Source organism: Bradysia coprophila, unplaced genomic scaffold, assembly GCF_014529535.1.
Source record: "Bradysia coprophila strain Holo2 unplaced genomic scaffold, BU_Bcop_v1 contig_642, whole genome shotgun sequence".
NCBI lineage: Eukaryota > Metazoa > Arthropoda > Insecta > Diptera > Sciaridae > Bradysia > Bradysia coprophila.
The window spans coordinates 1,972-9,466 of NW_023503881.1; the positions used below are offsets into that span (position 1 = coordinate 1,972).

General features: G+C 40.3%; 1 pseudogene; it reads left to right on the forward strand.

The window, feature by feature from the left end:
- The first annotated feature begins 653 nt into the window (after positions 1-653).
- Positions 654-7,275, forward strand: LOC119083428 (annotated as a pseudogene).
- Positions 7,276-7,495: the final 220 nt, after the last annotated feature.

Below are 7,495 nucleotides of genomic sequence, written 5' to 3' on the forward strand. Positions count from 1 at the left end.
ATAACATGAAAATTGAAGGGGTAATTTGAATATAATTTATATTAAAATTTCAATTATTTATTTATCAACGCATACATTTCCATTTCTGGCATATACAAACATTATTCACTCCACGCTCTCATTAATTTTAATGAATATTGTATCCGAAAATTGCTGTAGTCGCGAAAAAAAACACAAAAAACTCACGTTCCACGTCCTACTTCTGATCAATTTCATAGAAATAGTTATTGTAGTATGAATGGCAAAGTGGTGATTAACAATTCCCATTAACTTTTTCCTGTTTTATTTATTTTTATTTTACACTATCGTGGATAGGGCGCACCATTACTTCGTTATATGTCTTAACCACTCACGCTATATGTAAGCATCGAATCTTTTACTACTTTTGATTTTAAAACGATTCTCGCCAAATCTGCTACTTCATTACTTTTACATACGTTTTGCTGTAATGAAAACTCGTTAAACGGATCTTTTGTATTTTCTTCATATTGTGGTTGATAACAGATGGCATAGCCACCCGATAAAAGGCTACCTGTTGTTTACACAGAACGTAGCAACTGAACGAAATACATACACTTTTTTGGGAAGAGGGAACTGGGACACACAAAAAAGAATATCAAATGTTGAACAGAATTTCTCTTTATTTTTTACAGAAACGCTGCTACAGATGAGTCGCCAGCAACTCCAAAAATTCGTCCAATATCTCATATCGGCCCATCATACCGAAGTTCTGCCGACCGCTCAAAAACTTGCCGATGAAATTCTTCAACAAAATCGGAAATAAATGCAATCTGTGGTGCTCCAGATCGACAGCTGGTGCGGCCACCGATGGACGATCATTCATGGCATCTGGATGAATCTCAAGTGTGTGAAGCTGTGCGAAGTTATTTGGGCCAGGGTAGTTACTACAACGGTAACAAGCAATTGAATTCACTGTTTGCCAAAGTGCGAGAAATGTGCGAGCTCAAGATTCGAATGGCGCCAGAATGTTGACGTTGATTACCGAACAATTTCTGAGCGATCCGCGATTGGTTATGTGGAAGAGTCATGGAACACCGATGACGGAAAAATGCCGACAGTTATGGGATCAATTGGGTGCATTGTGGGTGTGTATTGTCTTGAATCCGAGAGCTACCGCAATCGAACGATCTCAATGGAAAACGCTTTTGGATAAATGGTCAAAGAATGATGTTTGTCCACAAGAAGATCCAGATTTTCGACCTCCTGGCAGGAATGAAAATGTAATTTGCTTTCGCCTTTAGAAACGGAACATTTTGAACTCAAAATTTATCTTTTTTTGTTTTAGTATCGTGAACGATCACATCGAGAACGGGAACGAGATCGAAATCGGTTTTTTCGGGAAAACAATCTACGCAACATGATGTACCAGCGAAATCACAACCAGCGTGATAACTACAACGATGACAATTACGACAGTTCAGAGTCTGATTCCGATTCCGATGCCGATGCTGACGCAGAAATGGAAGAAAATAATGAACAGCCCGAAGGAGACATTCCGAATGATAACAACAATTTACTGTTGCAAGAGAACATCAACGACAACAATATACAAAACAATGATTTGGAAGATGAAGCAGTTCGAAGTCCTAGGCCACGCAGTAGCATTCGAAAACATATCGACTATTTGAACAAGAGTGACGATGAAAATTTACAAGAAGATTCTCGTCCGGTCGGAAGTTTTGATGACAACAGTCGTGGAAATTTCGGTTTGGCATTGTTAAGCGAAGGATCTGGTTGCAATTTGAATTTAGACATCGTTCCGCCGGTAAATGATGAAAGTTCCAGAGAATCAATGGATATCGACAATGATTACGACAATGACGGCGAAATTGAACTGGGTGACATTAACATCGGCGATCGTGATAAAATTATTAACAAAAATATGGACTTGGACGAGGCTGGTCCGAGTAGTCGAATGAATAACTACTACGGCAACGATGAGTACAACAACTTTTTGCGAATTGATAAACTAGGTGATAGTGAAGACGTGGTGAAATTAGACTGTGACTTGACGAACTGCAAGTGTAGCAAATGTGTAACGATCAAAGACCGATGTCTGAATTGCAATAGTGAATGTTGTGATAATGTAGATGTGTGTACGAAACGTGTTCTAGGTCTAAATAGTATTAATGCGGTTGGCTCTTCCAAAGACTCGACATATTCTTGCCAAAAAAATTGCTCCTCTGGTGATTCGGATAGGAGCGTCGAGCACAAACGCCATATGGATACCTGTGATAATAAGCTAAGCATACCACCGACTGAATCTTCCATCAATAGTTCCGACAGTAAGGAAATAGACGATAATTGTGATTGTACTGATGAACGGGAAGATCGTGAAGAAACCGACGCTGTTCCAGCTAAGGAATGTGACTGTTTTGTAGACAAATTAGATCACGAAAACGGACATTCGTCGAAGATGTGTCTCGACGTGGCAAAAACGCCTTGTGAAAAGTGCACTTTAAAGCCGCACATTTCTCCACCGAACATTGCCGAAGAGTCGAAGAACAAACTTGATGATGAAAAACCTCCAGTTTCCAACCCTAGCCGAATTCGGCCACGCGAAGCAAACCCTGATGGCGACAATGCTCGACCGGCAAAAAAGGTTAAATTAAATAACGGCAGTGCTGCTGGTCGTAATAAAGTTCCTCGAACCATTTTCCACAAAGCCTTAGATGCAGTCGGCATGTCGTGGGATAATCAGCATTTGAAAAATATTTTGGCCAGCAACAATTACTCGATCAGCAGTAATAATTCCATACAAACAGCTACATCGAGTAAACAGACTCAACCGACTGGTTTAAGATCTAATTTCAATTCTTTGGGTCAGCCATTGTGGCATGAACCACTTTCGATGTGTGCAGCTAGAGTGGATTCTTTACGATCGCACGGCCATACCGAGGCAGCATTACGCTTGTCCGTCAGCGTTGTACGAACAATGAAACAAATTCAAAAAGATGCTCAGATCTTGTGGCACAGATATCAACAATTTGTTGCTGCACAATATCCTCCAGTTGAAGAACCAGTTAAGGCCAGTCACTGTTGCTGCAACTGCAAAGAATCAAAATCAAGTAGCAGAAGTGCAGTACCTGCTGTACCATTGCACAATTTAAATCCACACAAAGAGGATTACAAAATGTACCGGTACGACTACAACAGCACATCAAGGTACAATAATATTCCTCATGATGGGTGCAAGCGTTGTATCGAAACTCGTGAACGTGTCAACTACCACAATCACTTTAACAACAATTTCCAAAACAACCGCTACAACCTCGGTAGCAATATGCATCCACCTACATTCTTTCGAACAAGTTTTGGCCCATTAGGCAACCACATGTACGATCAACGCTACGGATCATCTAATTTCAACTCTGGTAATCGCTACAATTACCTTCCGAATCTGAATGCCGCTCCCAGCACATGCCATGCCGACAACTGTAGTATCGTTCATCGATCGTCATCTGGAATGGTTGGCGATTCATACTTCTTCAGTCCACGACCACATTGTAGTAAGGATTTAGATAAGTACATCCATGACAACTACGGACACAGATGTTTGCAAGAGATGAAAGGACGTGAAGCTGCTGCATCCTCTGTAAAGCCGTACGATGTCGAACCACAAGCGAATGCAAACTGGTGACTGCAAAAATGCTAAAAATCCACAATCGGCCGATGACAAAACCGCTAATGGCGGGGAGAGTAGTAGCTCAAAGCCAGAAGCAAATTCTACTGCTAATGATTCGGTTGAGGCGCAGCCATCGACGTCGTCGTCGTCGTCTTCATCGTCTTCATCCTTGAAACCTTGCTCTCAACACACCAAAAATCAATGTTGCATCAAAAACTATTGTTGGCAAGATATTTACGACTGAAAAACCGAAGTGCTGTACGCTTGCGAAAAGTTATCGATGTGACTGTTCCACTGCAAATAAGACCTCATGCAATCAATCGTCCGTTAACTCAAACATTTACTTCGGAAGAAATACGTACGGACAGTTTGATACATCGCGTCATTACCAAAAAATGGATGAGCAATCATCGTGTAAATGCTTGTCGGAATCGTCAACAAAAGCCGCTTGTTCATCGAACAAAATAAATTATCAAAATATTGTTAATTATGGGGCATCTACCTCAAAGGCTGCACTAGCCGCACTGAACGCCAACACACCCGAATTTGTTCGAAACAAGAAACCGAGCTGTGTGTCAAATTGCTTGGATTGTTGCGTCGGATGCGAAATTGAATTTCCTCTGGATGCTGTTGCTTGCATATTCGATTGTTTGACTGAAGCATGTATCATACCCGATTCGATAAATGGTCCCGACATGGGACGCCTATCATTCGATAGTGTTTCGGGAGCTGCTGAAGATGGCAGTTTAATTTCGCCAAGATACCATCATGTTCGTGTTCCACTGTCAAATGACCGCAGCGAAACGTATTTGACTTTAGCGTTTGAGGTTTGTTTGCTGATCCTCCTCGATATATCTCTGATTTGGAAATTAAATTTTCGCTCTGTTATAGGCTGCTACGTTGGCTCTCGGTAAACAACGAATCATGCCGCAAGGTCTTTACTCACAACATGTAATTTGTAAGCAGCAAGATCAGCTCATTGCTCGCCTTCGTCATGTCGATTTAGATCAATTATTGGTAGAAGTTCTGAAACAATTAACTATACAAATGTTGGATGGTGGTCCCAGCAGTGGCTTAGGTAAGATTGATTAGGTCACAAACATTGTTTCAAATTCATTCTATAACTGACGCTGTTCTAGGAATGTCAATTCATCCGGAATCTGTGCCGATGCACACTCTGGCAAGGTTTCTTTTTGCTTCGTTGTTGAATCAACATCTCGATTTGGCGTTCCAAGTCGGTCTACGAGCAATGCGATTACCAGTGTTGGAGGAGAGTAACGAAAGTGCAATGGACAATAATATCCAAAATAGCAATAACTACCAGAGGGATGGATTCATTTTGTCGAGATATCCGAGGTATGTTCAATGTCAATTGAGTGCGACATTCAACTTTTTACAAAATCCCGTTTTCGCAGATGGTGGACTCTTGGTCACCTGGAAACACAGCAATGTTCGTTGAGTTCCACAATGTTAAGTGCAGCCAAAGGAGATCCCACACGGTTGTCGTCTGTACTGGAAAGTGCCCGACGAAATATCCATTCGTCATCGCATTTGTTCAAATTAGCTCAAGATGCATTCCGTTTCGCCACACCTGAAAGTGATCATCGGAATCGAACATTATTGGGAGTTGCATTTGAATTGGGTCTGCAGGTAATGCGAATGACATTGACCTGTTTGAATTGGCGTCGCCGGGAGATGGTTCGATGGTTGGTTACGTGCGCAACACAATTGGGATTGGATGCATTGCTTTCGATTATGCAGAATTGGTATCAACTATTCACTCCTACAGAAGCGACTGGAGCTGTTGCTACGACTATCATGTCACATTCAGCTCGGCTCAATTTGAACGTTATGGTAGGTGCAATCAAATATTTTCCTGCAAAATTTCGATAATTAAACTTCGACTCCATCAACAACAGCAACAAGATGAATTGTCAGCTTGTGCCAGAAATTTGGCTCTGCAATGTGCCACAAAGGATCCACCTAATTGTGCATTGAATGCTTTGACACTATGCGAAAATGATCCTATCGCCTTCGAAACTGCCTATCAAATTGTTATTGATGCCGCCACGCACATCATGACATCGAGTCAACTCTTTACTATTGCTCGATATATGGAACATCGTGGCTATCCAATGCGAGCGTACAAACTTGCAATGCTAGCCATGAAGAATGTACATTTGGCCTACAATCAGGATTCTCATCCAGCGATAAATGACATCCATTGGGCTTGTGCACTGTCGCATTCGCTCGGCAAAGCAGAGTTAGCCAATATGATTCCATTAGTCATAAAGAATGTACAGTGTGCAACTGTACTCTCGGATATATTGCGTCGATGCAGTGTTCCATCGCCGGGTATATCTCATTTTAACACGCATCACAGAGGTAATGATGAGCATTCGAATTGTGATGGCCGAACTTTTACTTAACTTCAAATTCTATCGTAGGAAACAATATGCGCCCTTGCCAGAAACTGAGTTACGATCGGGCTCCATTACGTCAATTACTGGAAGCTGCTGTAGCTGCATATGTTAATACAACACATTCCAGGTATTTTATTGGCATTCGCCGATCAGCCAATTGTACTTTCATCACTCAAATCCTTTCCAATTTTCCAGACTATCTCACATTTCGCCTCGACACTACGGAGACTTTATAGACTTTTTGGGCAAAGCCAGGGACACGTTCGTGCTGGCACGTGATGGTCCCGCCCATTTTTCGCGATTGATAGAAAACATAACCGTTGCCTACAAGGGGAAAAAGAAGTTGGTGCGTCAGGTTCGGCAGCGGTTTCAATTTGTATAAAAAATATTGTGTGTTTGGTTAAGCATTAGATATAAAAACAAAGCAAATGAAAATGATAGTGTACTTAATGAGTCTGGAGGGGTTGCTGTGGGGATAAGTCAATCGAAATTTCGTCAAAGTGAAGATCGACAGAATAGTGAATATGTCAATAACGATTTTGCTGCTTCTTCTGTATATTAATGGAGTAAGTTATTTGTGTGCAGCTTGAGGAACCTATTTCCCAGCTCCTTGACCGTTCGACAAATAATTTTTCGTCGAACAAGTTCTTGGACCTTTACGGAAGATGAGAATCGTTATACAAAATTCAAATTCTAAGTTCATAATTCAAGTAATGGTTAAAGTGATGCCACGACTCCACAGCAACAGCAGCAATTATTTTAATTATTTTAGCAAAATGTGTGGACGAGAGAAAACAAATGAACAAAACAACAAACCATGTATGATCTCAATCTGATTTATGTATTTAAATGAATTTAATTATTTATTACGCTGATGGAGAGGTGTGGGCGGACGATATTCTCCCCATTTTTTTTCCGGATCGTCTCTTTCGACCTACTGAGTATTATAGAGTCAGAATTTTTGTTTAGAAAATATTTTTAGTTTTGAGCCAGAAAGAAAACATTTTTTTGGAGTTTATAAGTACTGTGTGTCAGCGAGAACAAAATATGAAAATTGATGACAATGAAAAGATTTTTTTTTTGTAAATTAAATTTAGTTGAATTAGTCTGTTAAGTTCATTAACCGAATTTCTAGGAAATTTTTTGTTTTGTATTTCAAGCATTGGATCGAATGAGAAAAGTGTTTTACTATGAAATAATCAAAAAAACATTTCCTGATAGCCGAATGGTCTAGTAAAAGCTTTATTCCTGTAAATATTTTCAAATTTGTTGGGCGTTGCGAAAAGAAATTGACTGAGAGTTGGATTTTCTTTTTTTTTAATTGAACACTGTTTCTCATCGCCAATCGAAAATGCTTTATATCGTATAAGTACGTCTTTGCTTCAATTTCGTTTTAGTTAGTTTCACTTCTATTTGAAATTTAGAA